Consider the following 17,151-nt stretch of genomic DNA (forward strand, 5'->3'; position numbering starts at 1 on the left):
ACGAACCGCTTACCATTATAGTAAACTACTATGCAAACACACATAACATATACGCAATAAGGGAACTTTAAATTGGAGATTTTACCCTACCACACCCGTCTGTCTCATTCTGAAAACTATTCAAAATAATTGCTATTTTTCATTCTCATTCAAATATAAATAATAGTGAATAATATATAATTTTTGACTGAACTGAACCCAAGTGCCCGGCCTGTGGCCGGGCACCCCTCGTATTCATGTTCTAACCTAACCTAACCTAAATCTAGTTTTGACACCTTTAGACTTTAGATTCAAGATTTAATGTGAATATATGCATTAATAAAAACTCATTACTATTTTAATACTAGTTATGCTGCTGTTGATGCACTGATGAAAGCCAGATAGCCAGATAGCTAGTGTTTAGTTAGTCGTAGTTGCCGGTGGGCTGAGGTCTAAAGGAATCCAAACTAGTTTTAAAAGGTTTGGATAGGTTAGAACATGAATAAGACGGGTGCCCGGCCGCAGGCCGGTCACTTAGGTTCAGTTCCGTTTAAAAAAAAAAAAAACAAAAAACAAAACGTACCAATACAAAGTACTCTTATTCATATTAGAAGATATTGTAAAATAACAATTAATTTAATTTTTTTTTTTTTTCACTTACACATTAGGCCCGTCGCGCCGCGCCACTACTATATGGGGCGAAGGTGCGAAGTCGACGGCGACGACAAAGTACCGAGTCTAAGGAGACTGATGGCGGCGCCACACAGTGGCGTTATGTCTCTATAAAAGTGGTGGTCTTTTATTATGTTATTTATTAATGGTATTATTTTAATATCATATCAATATTGTACCCCGCACAGGGGGGAGGTACGGGTAGGTAGTGACGAAAAATAACGATACGGGACTCTTACGAGGTCTCGCAATCGGAATGAGTACACTTTAAATATTTTAACGAGGTAAAATTTAAGGGCATTGAGGGTCTGGTGCCAGTGGTGGTTGATTAGATCCACACACTATACTTTTTATAATTATGTGGCGTTATGTCTCTATAAAAGTGGTGGTCTTTTATTATGTTATTTATTTAATATCATATCAATATTGTACCCCGCACGGGGGGAGGTAGGGGGGGGTAGGTAGTGACGAAAAATAACGATACGCGGGACTCTTACGAGGTCTCGTAATCGGAATGAGTTTCTGCGACTACCATTGTTTGTCGCGGGTAACGGGGAATCAGGGTTCGATTCCGGTGAGGGAGCCTGAGAAACTGCTACCACATCCAAGGAAGGCAGCAGGCGCGCAAATTACCCACTCCCTGCACGGGGGGGGGAGGTACGGGTAGGTAGGGACGAAAAATAACGATACGGGACTCTTACGAGGTCTCGTCATCGAATAATCAATACACGAACTGCCCACACACTTGTAAATATAGACGCGCAAGATCGTTACACGAACCGCTTACCATTATAGTAAACTACTATGCAAACACACATAACATATACGCAATAAGGGAACTTTAAATTGGAGATTTTACCCTACCACACCCGTCTGTCTCATTCTGAAAACTATTCAAAATAATTGCTATTTTTCATTCTCATTCAAATATAAATAATAGTGAATAATATATAATTTTTGACTGAACTGAACCCAAGTGCCCGGCCTGTGGCCGGGCACCCCTCGTATTCATGTTCTAACCTAACCTAACCTAAATCTAGTTTTGACACCTTTAGACTTTAGATTCAAGATTTAATGTGAATATATGCATTAATAAAAACTCATTACTATTTTAATACTAGTTATGCTGCTGTTGATGCACTGATGAAAGCCAGATAGCCAGATAGCTAGTGTTTAGTTAGTCGTAGTTGCCGGTGGGATGAGGTCTAAAGGAATCCAAACTAGTTTTAAAAGGTTTGGATAGGTTAGGTTAGGTTAGAACATGAATAAGACGGGTGCCCGGCCGCAGGCCGGTCACTTAGGTTCAGTTCCGTTTAAAAAAAAAAAAAACAAAAAACAAAACGTACCAATACAAAGTACTCTTATTCATATTAGAAGATATTGTAAAATAACAATTAATTTAATTTTTTTTTTTTTTCACTTACACATTAGGCCCGTCGCGCCGCGCCACTACTATATGGGGCGAAGGTGCGAAGTCGACGGCGACGACAAAGTACCGAGTCTAAGGAGACTGATGGCGGCGCCACACAGTGGCGTTATGTCTCTATAAAAGTGGTGGTCTTTTATTATGTTATTTATTAATGGTATTATTTTAATATCATATCAATATTGTACCCCGCACAGGGGGGAGGTACGGGTAGGTAGTGACGAAAAATAACGATACGGGACTCTTACGAGGTCTCGCAATCGGAATGAGTACACTTTAAATATTTTAACGAGGTAAAATTTAAGGGCATTGAGGGTCTGGTGCCAGTGGTGGTTGATTAGATCCACACACTATACTTTTTATAATTATGTGGCGTTATGTCTCTATAAAAGTGGTGGTCTTTTATTATGTTATTTATTTAATATCATATCAATATTGTACCCCGCACGGGGGGAGGTAGGGGGGGGTAGGTAGTGACGAAAAATAACGATACGCGGGACTCTTACGAGGTCTCGTAATCGGAATGAGTTTCTGCGACTACCATTGTTTGTCGCGGGTAACGGGGAATCAGGGTTCGATTCCGGTGAGGGAGCCTGAGAAACTGCTACCACATCCAAGGAAGGCAGCAGGCGCGCAAATTACCCACTCCCTGCACGGGGGGGGGAGGTACGGGTAGGTAGGGACGAAAAATAACGATACGGGACTCTTACGAGGTCTCGTCATCGAATAATCAATACACGAACTGCCCACACACTTGTAAATATAGACGCGCAAGATCGTAACACGAACCGCTTACCATTATAGTAAACTACTATGCAAACACACATAACATATACGCAATAAGGGAACTTTAAATTGGAGATTTTACCCTACCACACCCGTCTGTCTCATTCTGAAAACTATTCAAAATAATTGCTATTTTTCATTCTCATTCAAATATAAATAATAGTGAATAATATATAATTTTTGACTGAACTGAACCCAAGTGCCCGGCCTGTGGCCGGGCACCCCTCGTATTCATGTTCTAACCTAACCTAACCTAAATCTAGTTTTGACACCTTTAGACTTTAGATTCAAGATTTAATGTGAATATATGCATTAATAAAAACTCATTACTATTTTAATACTAGTTATGCTGCTGTTGATGCACTGATGAAAGCCAGATAGCCAGATAGCTAGTGTTTAGTTAGTCGTAGTTGCCGGTGGGCTGAGGTCTAAAGGAATCCAAACTAGTTTTAAAAGGTTTGGATAGGTTAGGTTAGGTTAGAACATGAATAAGACGGGTGCCCGGCCGCAGGCCGGTCACTTAGGTTCAGTTCCGTTTAAAAAAAAAAAAAACAAAAAACAAAACGTACCAATACAAAGTACTCTTATTCATATTAGAAGATATTGTAAAATAACAATTAATTTAATTTTTTTTTTTTTTTCACTTACACATTAGGCCCGTCGCGCCGCGCCACTACTATATGGGGCGAAGGTGCGAAGTCGACGGCGACGACAAAGTACCGAGTCTAAGGAGACTGATGGCGGCGCCACACAGTGGCGTTATGTCTCTATAAAAGTGGTGGTCTTTTATTATGTTATTTATTAATGGTATTATTTTAATATCATATCAATATTGTACCCCGCACAGGGGGGAGGTACGGGTAGGTAGTGACGAAAAATAACGATACGGGACTCTTACGAGGTCTCGCAATCGGAATGAGTACACTTTAAATATTTTAACGAGGTAAAATTTAAGGGCATTGAGGGTCTGGTGCCAGTGGTGGTTGATTAGATCCACACACTATACTTTTTATAATTATGTGGCGTTATGTCTCTATAAAAGTGGTGGTCTTTTATTATGTTATTTATTTAATATCATATCAATATTGTACCCCGCACGGGGGGAGGTAGGGGGGGGTAGGTAGTGACGAAAAATAACGATACGCGGGACTCTTACGAGGTCTCGTAATCGGAATGAGTTTCTGCGACTACCATTGTTTGTCGCGGGTAACGGGGAATCAGGGTTCGATTCCGGTGAGGGAGCCTGAGAAACTGCTACCACATCCAAGGAAGGCAGCAGGCGCGCAAATTACCCACTCCCTGCACGGGGGGGGGGAGGTACGGGTAGGTAGGGACGAAAAAATAACGATACGGGACTCTTACGAGGTCTCGTCATCGAATAATCAATACACGAACTGCCCACCACACTTGTAAATATAGACGCGCAAGATCGTTACACCGAACCGCTTACCATTATAGTAAACTACTATGCAAACACACATAACATATACGCAATAAGGGAACTTTAAATTGGAGATTTTACCCTACCACACCCGTCTGTCTCATTCTGAAAACTATTCAAAATAATTGCTATTTTTTCATTCTCATTCAAATATAAATAATAGTGAATAATATATAATTTTTGACTGAACTGAACCCAAGTGCCCGGCCTGTGGCCGGGCACCCCTCGTTTTCATGTTCTAACCTAACCTAACCTAAATCTAGTTTTGACACCTTTAGACTTTAGATTCAAGATTTAATGTGAATATATGCATTAATAAAAACTCATTACTATTTTAATACTAGTTATGCTGCTGTTGATGCACTGATGAAAGCCAGATAGCCAGATAGCTAGTGTTTAGTTAGTCGTAGTTGCCCGGTGGGCTGAGGTCTAAAGGAATCCAAACTAGTTTTAAAAGGTTTGGATAGGTTAGGTTAGGTTAGAACATGAATAAGACGGGTGCCCGGCCGCAGGCCGGTCACTTAGGTTCAGTTCCGTTTAAAAAAAAAAAAACAAAAAACAAAACGTACCAATACAAAGTACTCTTATTCATATTAGAAGATATTGTAAAATAACAATTAATTTAATTTTTTTTTTTTTTCACTTACACATTAGGCCCGTCGCGCCGCGCCACTACTATATGGGGCGAAGGTGCGAAGTCGACGGCGACGACAAAGTACCGAGTCTAAGGAGACTGATGGCGGCGCCACACAGTGGCGTTATGTCTCTATAAAAGTGGTGGTCTTTTATTATGTTATTTATTAATGGTATTATTTTAATATCATATCAATATTGTACCCCGCACAGGGGGAGGTACGGGTAGGTAGTGACGAAAAATAACGATACGGGACTCTTACGAGGTCTCGCAATCGGAATGAGTACACTTTAAATATTTTAACGAGGTAAAATTTAAGGGCATTGAGGGTCTGGTGCCAGTGGTGGTTGATTAGATCCACACACTATACTTTTTATAATTATGTGGCGTTATGTCTCTATAAAAGTGGTGGTCTTTTATTATGTTATTTATTTAATATCATATCAATATTGTACCCCGCACGGGGGGAGGTAGGGGGGGGTAGGTAAGTGACGAAAAATAACGATACGCGGGACTCTTACGAGGTCTCGTAATCGGAATGAGTTCTGCGACTACCATTGTTTGTCGCGGGTAACGGGGAATCAGGGTTCGATTCCGGTGAGGGAGCCTGAGAAACTGCTACCACATCCAAGGAAGGCAGCAGGCGCGCAAATTACCCACTCCCTGCACGGGGGGGGAGGTACGGGTAGGTAGGGACGAAAAATAACGATACGGGACTCTTACGAGGTCTCGTCATCGAATAATCAATACACGAACTGCCCACACACTTGTAAATATAGACGCGCAAGATCGTTACACGAACCGCTTACCATTATAGTAAACTACTATGCAAACACACATAACATATACGCAATAAGGGAACTTTAAATTGGAGATTTTACCCTACCACACCCGTCTGTCTCATTCTGAAAACTATTCAAAATAATTGCTATTTTTCATTCTCATTCAAATATAAATAATAGTGAATAATATATAATTTTTGACTGAACTGAACCCAAGTGCCCGGCCTGTGGCCGGGCACCCCTCGTATTCATGTTCTAACCTAACCTAACCTAAATCTAGTTTTGACACCTTTAGACTTTAGATTCAAGATTTAATGTGAATATATGCATTAATAAAAACTCATTACTATTTTAATACTAGTTATGCTGCTGTTGATGCACTGATGAAAGCCAGATAGCCAGATAGCTAGTGTTTAGTTAGTCGTAGTTGCCGGTGGGCTGAGGTCTAAAGGAATCCAAACTAGTTTTAAAAGGTTTGGATAGGTTAGGTTAGGTTAGAACATGAATAAGACGGGTGCCCGGCCGCAGGCCGGTCACTTAGGTTCAGTTCCGTTTAAAAAAAAAAAAAACAAAAAACAAAACGTACCAATACAAAGTACTCTTATTCATATTAGAAGATATTGTAAAATAACAATTAATTTAATTTTTTTTTTTTTTTCACTTACACATTAGGCCCGTCGCGCCGCGCCACTACTATATGGGGCGAAGGTGCGAAGTCGACGGCGACGACAAAGTACCGAGTCTAAGGAGACTGATGGCGGCGCCACACAGTGGCGTTATGTCTCTATAAAAGTGGTGGTCTTTTATTATGTTATTTATTAATGGTATTATTTTAATATCATATCAATATTGTACCCCGCACAGGGGGGAGGTACGGGTAGGTAGTGACGAAAAATAACGATACGGGACTCTTACGAGGTCTCGCAATCGGAATGAGTACACTTTAAATATTTTAACGAGGTAAAATTTAAGGGCATTGAGGGTCTGGTGCCAGTGGTGGTTGATTAGATCCACACACTATACTTTTTATAATTATGTGGCGTTATGTCTCTATAAAAGTGGTGGTCTTTTATTATGTTATTTATTTAATATCATATCAATATTGTACCCCGCACGGGGGGAGGTAGGGGGGTAGGTAGTGACGAAAAATAACGATACGCGGGACTCTTACGAGGTCTCGTAATCGGAATGAGTTTCTGCGACTACCATTGTTTGTCGCGGGTAACGGGGAATCAGGGTTCGATTCCGGTGAGGGAGCCTGAGAAACTGCTACCACATCCAAGGAAGGCAGCAGGCGCGCAAATTACCCACTCCCTGCACGGGGGGGGGAGGGACGGGTAGGTAGGGACGAAAAATAACGATACGGGACTCTTACGAGGTCTCGTCATCGAATAATCAATACACGAACTGCCCACACACTTGTAAATATAGACGCGCAAGATCGTTACACGAACCGCTTACCATTATAGTAAACTACTATGCAAACACACATAACATATACGCAATAAGGGAACTTTAAATTGGAGATTTTACCCTACCACACCCGTCTGTCTCATTCTGAAAACTATTCAAAATAATTGCTATTTTTCATTCTCATTCAAATATAAATAATAGTGAATAATATATAATTTTTGACTGAACTGAACCCAAGTGCCCGGCCTGTGGCCGGGCACCCCTCGTATTCATGTTCTAACCTAACCTAACCTAAATCTAGTTTTGACACCTTTAGACTTTAGATTCAAGATTTAATGTGAATATATGCATTAATAAAAACTCATTACTATTTTAATACTAGTTATGCTGCTGTTGATGCACTGATGAAAGCCAGATAGCCAGATAGCTAGTGTTTAGTTAGTCGTAGTTGCCGGTGGGCTGAGGTCTAAAGGAATCCAAACTAGTTTTAAAAGGTTTGGATAGGTTAGGTTAGGTTAGAACATGAATAAGACGGGTGCCCGGCCGCAGGCCGGTCACTTAGGTTCAGTTCCGTTTAAAAAAAAAAAAAACAAAAAACAAAACGTACCAATACAAAGTACTCTTATTCATATTAGAAGATATTGTAAAATAACAATTAATTTAATTTTTTTTTTTTTTTCACTTACACATTAGGCCCGTCGCGCCGCGCCACTACTATATGGGGCGAAGGTGCGAAGTCGACGGCGACGACAAAGTACCGAGTCTAAGGAGACTGATGGCGGCGCCACACAGTGGCGTTATGTCTCTATAAAAGTGGTGGTCTTTTATTATGTTATTTATTAATGGTATTATTTTAATATCATATCAATATTGTACCCCGCACAGGGGGGAGGTACGGGTAGGTAGTGACGAAAAATAACGATACGGGACTCTTACGAGGTCTCGCAATCGGAATGAGTACACTTTAAATATTTTAACGAGGTAAAATTTAAGGGCATTGAGGGTCTGGTGCCAGTGGTGGTTGATTAGATCCACACACTATACTTTTTATAATTATGTGGCGTTATGTCTCTATAAAAGTGGTGGTCTTTTATTATGTTATTTATTTAATATCATATCAATATTGTACCCCGCACGGGGGGAGGTAGGGGGGTAGGTAGTGACGAAAAATAACGATACGCGGGACTCTTACCTGAGAAACTGCTACCACATCCAAGGAAGGCAGCAGGCGCGCAAATTACCCACTCCCTGCACGGGGGGGGAGGTACGGGTAGGTAGGGACGAAAAATAACGATACGGGACTCTTACGAGGTCTCGTCATCGAATAATCAATACACGAACTGCCCACACACTTGTAAATATAGACGCGCAAGATCGTTACACGAACCGCTTACCATTATAGTAAACTACTATGCAAACACACATAACATATACGCAATAAGGGAACTTTAAATTGGAGATTTTACCCTACCACACCCGTCTGTCTCATTCTGAAAACTATTCAAAATAATTGCTATTTTTCATTCTCATTCAAATATAAATAATAGTGAATAATATATAATTTTTGACTGAACTGAACCCAAGTGCCCGGCCTGTGGCCGGGCACCCCTCGTATTCATGTTCTAACCTAACCTAACCTAAATCTAGTTTTGACACCTTTAGACTTTAGATTCAAGATTTAATGTGAATATATGCATTAATAAAAACTCATTACTATTTTAATACTAGTTATGCTGCTGTTGATGCACTGATGAAAGCCAGATAGCTAGATCAGTGTTTAGTTAGTCGTAGTTGCCGGTGGGCTGAGGTCTAAAGGAATCCAAACTAGTTTTAAAAGGTTTGGATAGGTTAGAACATGAATAAGACGGGTGCCCGGCCGCAGGCCGGTCACTTAGGTTCAGTTCCGTTTAAAAAAAAAAAAAACAAAAAACAAAACGTACCAATACAAAGTACTCTTATTCATATTAGAAGATATTGTAAAATAACAATTAATTTAATTTTTTTTTTTTTTCACTTACACATTAGGCCCGTCGCGCCGCGCCACTACTATATGGGGCGAAGGTGCGAAGTCGACGGCGACGACAAAGTACCGAGTCTAAGGAGACTGATGGCGGCGCCACACAGTGGCGTTATGTCTCTATAAAAGTGGTGGTCTTTTATTATGTTATTTATTAATGGTATTATTTTAATATCATATCAATATTGTACCCCGCACAGGGGGGAGGTACGGGTAGGTAGTGACGAAAAATAACGATACGGGACTCTTACGAGGTCTCGCAATCGGAATGAGTACACTTTAAATATTTTAACGAGGTAAAATTTAAGGGCATTGAGGGTCTGGTGCCAGTGGTGGTTGATTAGATCCACACACTATACTTTTTATAATTATGTGGCGTTATGTCTCTATAAAAGTGGTGGTCTTTTATTATGTTATTTATTTAATATCATATCAATATTGTACCCCGCACGGGGGGAGGTAGGGGGGTAGGTAGTGACGAAAAATAACGATACGCGGGACTCTTACGAGGTCTCGTAATCGGAATGAGTTTCTGCGACTACCATTGTTTGTCGCGGGTAACGGGGAATCAGGGTTCGATTCCGGTGAGGGAGCCTGAGAAACTGCTACCACATCCAAGGAAGGCAGCAGGCGCGCAAATTACCCACTCCCTGCACGGGGGGGGGAGGTACGGGTAGGTAGGGACGAAAAATAACGATACGGGACTCTTACGAGGTCTCGTCATCGAATAATCAATACACGAACTGCCCACACACTTGTAAATATAGACGCGCAAGATCGTTACACGAACCGCTTACCATTATAGTAAACTACTATGCAAACACACATAACATATACGCAATAAGGGAACTTTAAATTGGAGATTTTACCCTACCACACCCGTCTGTCTCATTCTGAAAACTATTCAAAATAATTGCTATTTTTCATTCTCATTCAAATATAAATAATAGTAAATAATATATAATTTTTGACTGAACTGAACCCAAGTGCCCGGCCTGTGGCCGGGCACCCCTCGTATTCATGTTCTAACCTAACCTAACCTAAATCTAGTTTTGACACCTTTAGACTTTAGATTCAAGATTTAATGTGAATATATGCATTAATAAAAACTCATTACTATTTTAATACTAGTTATGCTGCTGTTGATGCACTGATGAAAGCCAGATAGCCAGATAGCTAGTGTTTAGTTAGTCGTAGTTGCCGGTGGGCTGAGGTCTAAAGGAATCCAAACTAGTTTTAAAAGGTTTGGATAGGTTAGGTTAGGTTAGAACATGAATAAGACGGGTGCCCGGCCGCAGGCCGGTCACTTAGGTTCAGTTCCGTTTAAAAAAAAAAAAAACAAAAAACAAAACGTACCAATACAAAGTACTCTTATTCATATTAGAAGATATTGTAAAATAACAATTAATTTAATTTTTTTTTTTTTTCACTTACACATTAGGCCCGTCGCGCCGCGCCACTACTATATGGGGCGAAGGTGCGAAGTCGACGGCGACGACAAAGTACCGAGTCTAAGGAGACTGATGGCGGCGCCACACAGTGGCGTTATGTCTCTATAAAAGTGGTGGTCTTTTATTATGTTATTTATTAATGGTATTATTTTAATATCATATCAATATTGTACCCCGCACAGGGGGGAGGTACGGGTAGGTAGTGACGAAAAATAACGATACGGGACTCTTACGAGGTCTCGCAATCGGAATGAGTACACTTTAAATATTTTAACGAGGTAAAATTTAAGGGCATTGAGGGTCTGGTGCCAGTGGTGGTTGATTAGATCCACACACTATACTTTTTATAATTATGTGGCGTTATGTCTCTATAAAAGTGGTGGTCTTTTATTATGTTATTTATTTAATATCATATCAATATTGTACCCCGCACGGGGGGAGGTAGGGGGGTAGGTAGTGACGAAAAATAACGATACGCGGGACTCTTACGAGGTCTCGTAATCGGAATGAGTTTCTGCGACTACCATTGTTTGTCGCGGGTAACGGGGAATCAGGGTTCGATTCCGGTGAGGGAGCCTGAGAAACTGCTACCACATCCAAGGAAGGCAGCAGGCGCGCAAATTACCCACTCCCTGCACGGGGGGGGGAGGTACGGGTAGGTAGGGACGAAAAATAACGATACGGGACTCTTACGAGGTCTCGTCATCGAATAATCAATACACGAACTGCCCACACACTTGTAAATATAGACGCGCAAGATCGTTACACGAACCGCTTACCATTATAGTAAACTACTATGCAAACACACATAACATATACGCAATAAAAGAACTTTAAATTGGAGATTTTACCCTACCACACCCGTCTGTCTCATTCTGAAAACTATTCAAAATAATTGCTATTTTTCATTCTCATTCAAATATAAATAATAGTGAATAATATATAATTTTTGACTGAACTGAACCCAAGTGCCCGGCCTGTGGCCGGGCACCCCTCGTATTCATGTTCTAACCTAACCTAACCTAACCTAAATCTAGTTTTGACACCTTTAGACTTTAGATTCAAGATTTAATGTGAATATATGCATTAATAAAAACTCATTACTATTTTAATACTAGTTATGCTGCTGTTGATGCACTGATGAAAGCCAGATAGCCAGATAGCTAGTGTTTAGTTAGTCGTAGTTGCCGGTGGGCTGAGGTCTAAAGGAATCCAAACTAGTTTTAAAAGGTTTGGATAGGTTAGAACATGAATAAGACGGGTGCCCGGCCGCAGGCCGGTCACTTAGGTTCAGTTCCGTTTAAAAAAAAAAAAAACAAAAAACAAAACGTACCAATACAAAGTACTCTTATTCATATTAGAAGATATTGTAAAATAACAATTAATTTAATTTTTTTTTTTTTTCACTTACACATTAGGCCCGTCGCGCCGCGCCACTACTATATGGGGCGAAGGTGCGAAGTCGACGGCGACGACAAAGTACCGAGTCTAAGGAGACTGATGGCGGCGCCACACAGTGGCGTTATGTCTCTATAAAAGTGGTGGTCTTTTATTATGTTATTTATTAATGGTATTATTTTAATATCATATCAATATTGTACCCCGCACAGGGGGGAGGTACGGGTAGGTAGTGACGAAAAATAACGATACGGGACTCTTACGAGGTCTCGCAATCGGAATGAGTACACTTTAAATATTTTAACGAGGTAAAATTTAAGGGCATTGAGGGTCTGGTGCCAGTGGTGGTTGATTAGATCCACACACTATACTTTTTATAATTATGTGGCGTTATGTCTCTATAAAAGTGGTGGTCTTTTATTATGTTATTTATTTAATATCATATCAATATTGTACCCCGCACGGGGGGAGGTAGGGGGGGGTAGGTAGTGACGAAAAATAACGATACGCGGGACTCTTACGAGGTCTCGTAATCGGAATGAGTTTCTGCGACTACCATTGTTTGTCGCGGGTAACGGGGAATCAGGGTTCGATTCCGGTGAGGGAGCCTGAGAAACTGCTACCACATCCAAGGAAGGCAGCAGGCGCGCAAATTACCCACTCCCTGCACGGGGGGGGGAGGTACGGGTAGGTAGGGACGAAAAATAACGATACGGGACTCTTACGAGGTCTCGTCATCGAATAATCAATACACGAACTGCCCACACACTTGTAAATATAGACGCGCAAGATCGTTACACGAACCGCTTACCATTATAGTAAACTACTATGCAAACACACATAACATATACGCAATAAGGGAACTTTAAATTGGAGATTTTACCCTACCACACCCGTCTGTCTCATTCTGAAAACTATTCAAAATAATTGCTATTTTTCATTCTCATTCAAATATAAATAATAGTGAATAATATATAATTTTTGACTGAACTGAACCCAAGTGCCCGGCCTGTGGCCGGGCACCCCTCGTATTCATGTTCTAACCTAACCTAACCTAAATCTAGTTTTGACACCTTTAGACTTTAGATTCAAGATTTAATGTGAATATATGCATTAATAAAAACTCATTACTATTTTAATACTAGTTATGCTGCTGTTGATGCACTGATGAAAGCCAGATAGCCAGATAGCTAGTGTTTAGTTAGTCGTAGTTGCCGGTGGGCTGAGGTCTAAAGGAATCCAAACTAGTTTTAAAAGGTTTGGATAGGTTAGGTTAGGTTAGAACATGAATAAGACGGGTGCCCGGCCGCAGGCCGGTCACTTAGGTTCAGTTCCGTTTAAAAAAAAAAAAAACAAAAAACAAAACGTACCAATACAAAGTACTCTTATTCATATTAGAAGATATTGTAAAATAACAATTAATTTAATTTTTTTTTTTTTTCACTTACACATTAGGCCCGTCGCGCCGCGCCACTACTATATGGGGCGAAGGTGCGAAGTCGACGGCGACGACAAAGTACCGAGTCTAAGGAGACTGATGGCGGCGCCACACAGTGGCGTTATGTCTCTATAAAAGTGGTGGTCTTTTATTATGTTATTTATTAATGGTATTATTTTAATATCATATCAATATTGTACCCCGCACAGGGGGGAGGTACGGGTAGGTAGTGACGAAAAATAACGATACGGGACTCTTACGAGGTCTCGCAATCGGAATGAGTACACTTTAAATATTTTAACGAGGTAAAATTTAAGGGCATTGAGGGTCTGGTGCCAGTGGTGGTTGATTAGATCCACACACTATACTTTTTATAATTATGTGGCGTTATGTCTCTATAAAAGTGGTGGTCTTTTATTATGTTATTTATTTAATATCATATCAATATTGTACCCCGCACGGGGGGAGGTAGGGGGGGGTAGGTAGTGACGAAAAATAACGATACGCGGGACTCTTACGAGGTCTCGTAATCGGAATGAGTTTCTGCGACTACCATTGTTTGTCGCGGGTAACGGGGAATCAGGGTTCGATTCCGGTGAGGGAGCCTGAGAAACTGCTACCACATCCAAGGAAGGCAGCAGGCGCGCAAATTACCCACTCCCTGCACGGGGGGGGGAGGTACGGGTAGGTAGGGACGAAAAATAACGATACGGGACTCTTACGAGGTCTCGTCATCGAATAATCAATACACGAACTGCCCACACACTTGTAAATATAGACGCGCAAGATCGTTACACGAACCGCTTACCATTATAGTAAACTACTATGCAAACACACATAACATATACGCAATAAGGGAACTTTAAATTGGAGATTTTACCCTACCACACCCGTCTGTCTCATTCTGAAAACTATTCAAAATAATTGCTATTTTTCATTCTCATTCAAATATAAATAATAGTGAATAATATATAATTTTTGACTGAACTGAACCCAAGTGCCCGGCCTGTGGCCGGGCACCCCTCGTATTCATGTTCTAACCTAACCTAACCTAAATCTAGTTTTGACACCTTTAGACTTTAGATTCAAGATTTAATGTGAATATATGCATTAATAAAAACTCATTACTATTTTAATACTAGTTATGCTGCTGTTGATGCACTGATGAAAGCCAGATAGCCAGATAGCTAGTGTTTAGTTAGTCGTAGTTGCCGGTGGGCTGAGGTCTAAAGGAATCCAAACTAGTTTTAAAAGGTTTGGATAGGTTAGGTTAGGTTAGAACATGAATAAGACGGGTGCCCGGCCGCAGGCCGGTCACTTAGGTTCAGTTCCGTTTAAAAAAAAAAAAAACAAAAAACAAAACGTACCAATACAAAGTACTCTTATTCATATTAGAAGATATTGTAAAATAACAATTAATTTAATTTTTTTTTTTTTTTCACTTACACATTAGGCCCGTCGCGCCGCGCCACTACTATATGGGGCGAAGGTGCGAAGTCGACGGCGACGACAAAGTACCGAGTCTAAGGAGACTGATGGCGGCGCCACACAGTGGCGTTATGTCTCTATAAAAGTGGTGGTCTTTTATTATGTTATTTATTAATGGTATTATTTTAATATCATATCAATATTGTACCCCGCACAGGGGGGAGGTACGGGTAGGTAGTGACGAAAAATAACGATACGGGACTCTTACGAGGTCTCGCAATCGGAATGAGTACACTTTAAATATTTTAACGAGGTAAAATTTAAGGGCATTGAGGGTCTGGTGCCAGTGGTGGTTGATTAGATCCACACACTATACTTTTTATAATTATGTGGCGTTATGTCTCTATAAAAGTGGTGGTCTTTTATTATGTTATTTATTTAATATCATATCAATATTGTACCCCGCACGGGGGGAGGTAGGGGGGGGTAGGTAGTGACGAAAAATAACGATACGCGGGACTCTTACGAGGTCTCGTAATCGGAATGAGTTTCTGCGACTACCATTGTTTGTCGCGGGTAACGGGGAATCAGGGTTCGATTCCGGTGAGGGAGCCTGAGAAACTGCTACCACATCCAAGGAAGGCAGCAGGCGCGCAAATTACCCACTCCCTGCACGGGGGGGGGAGGTACGGGTAGGTAGGGACGAAAAATAACGATACGGGACTCTTACGAGGTCTCGTCATCGAATAATCAATACACGAACTGCCCACACACTTGTAAATATAGACGCGCAAGATCGTTACACGAACCGCTTACCATTATAGTAAACTACTATGCAAACACACATAACATATACGCAATAAGGGAACTTTAAATTGGAGATTTTACCCTACCACACCCGTCTGTCTCATTCTGAAAACTATTCAAAATAATTGCTATTTTTCATTCTCATTCAAATATAAATAATAGTGAATAATATATAATTTTTGACTGAACTGAACCCAAGTGCCCGGCCTGTGGCCGGGCACCCCTCGTATTCATGTTCTAACCTAACCTAACCTAAATCTAGTTTTGACACCTTTAGACTTTAGATTCAAGATTTAATGTGAATATATGCATTAATAAAAACTCATTACTATTTTAATACTAGTTATGCTGCTGTTGATGCACTGATGAAAGCCAGATAGCCAGATAGCTAGTGTTTAGTTAGTCGTAGTTGCCGGTGGGCTGAGGTCTAAAGGAATCCAAACTAGTTTTAAAAGGTTTGGATAGGTTAGGTTAGGTTAGAACATGAATAAGACGGGTGCCCGGCCGCAGGCCGGTCACTTAGGTTCAGTTCCGTTTAAAAAAAAAAAAAAACAAAAAACAAAACGTACCAATACAAAGTACTCTTATTCATATTAGAAGATATTGTAAAATAACAATTAATTTAATTTTTTTTTTTTTTTCACTTACACATTAGGCCCGTCGCGCCGCGCCACTACTATATGGGGCGAAGGTGCGAAGTCGACGGCGACGACAAAGTACCGAGTCTAAGGAGACTGATGGCGGCGCCACACAGTGGCGTTATGTCTCTATAAAAGTGGTGGTCTTTTATTATGTTATTTATTAATGGTATTATTTTAATATCATATCAATATTGTACCCCGCACAGGGGGGAGGTACGGGTAGGTAGTGACGAAAAATAACGATACGGGACTCTTACGAGGTCTCGCAATCGGAATGAGTACACTTTAAATATTTTAACGAGGTAAAATTTAAGGGCATTGAGGGTCTGGTGCCAGTGGTGGTTGATTAGATCCACACACTATACTTTTTATAATATTGTGGCGTTATGTCTCTATAAAAGTGGTGGTCTTTTATTATGTTATTTATTTAATATCATATCAATATTGTACCCCGCACGGGGGGAGGTAGGGGGGTAGGTAGTGACGAAAAATAACGATACGCGGGACTCTTACGAGGTCTCGTAATCGGAATGAGTTTCTGCGACTACCATTGTTTGTCGCGGGTAACGGGGAATCAGGGTTCGATTCCGGTGAGGGAGCCTGAGAAACTGCTACCACATCCAAGGAAGGCAGCAGGCGCGCAAATTACCCACTCCCTGCACGGGGGGGGGGAGGTACGGGTAGGTAGGGACGAAAAATAACGATACGGGACTCTTACGAGGTCTCGTCATCGAATAATCAATACACGAACTGCCCACACACTTGTAAATATAGACGCGCAAGATCGTTACACGAACCGCTTACCATTATAGTAAACTACTATGCAAACACACATAAC

The sequence above is a fragment of the Pararge aegeria genome, chromosome 17 (assembly GCF_905163445.1).
Source record: "Pararge aegeria chromosome 17, ilParAegt1.1, whole genome shotgun sequence".
Lineage (NCBI taxonomy): Eukaryota > Metazoa > Arthropoda > Insecta > Lepidoptera > Nymphalidae > Pararge > Pararge aegeria.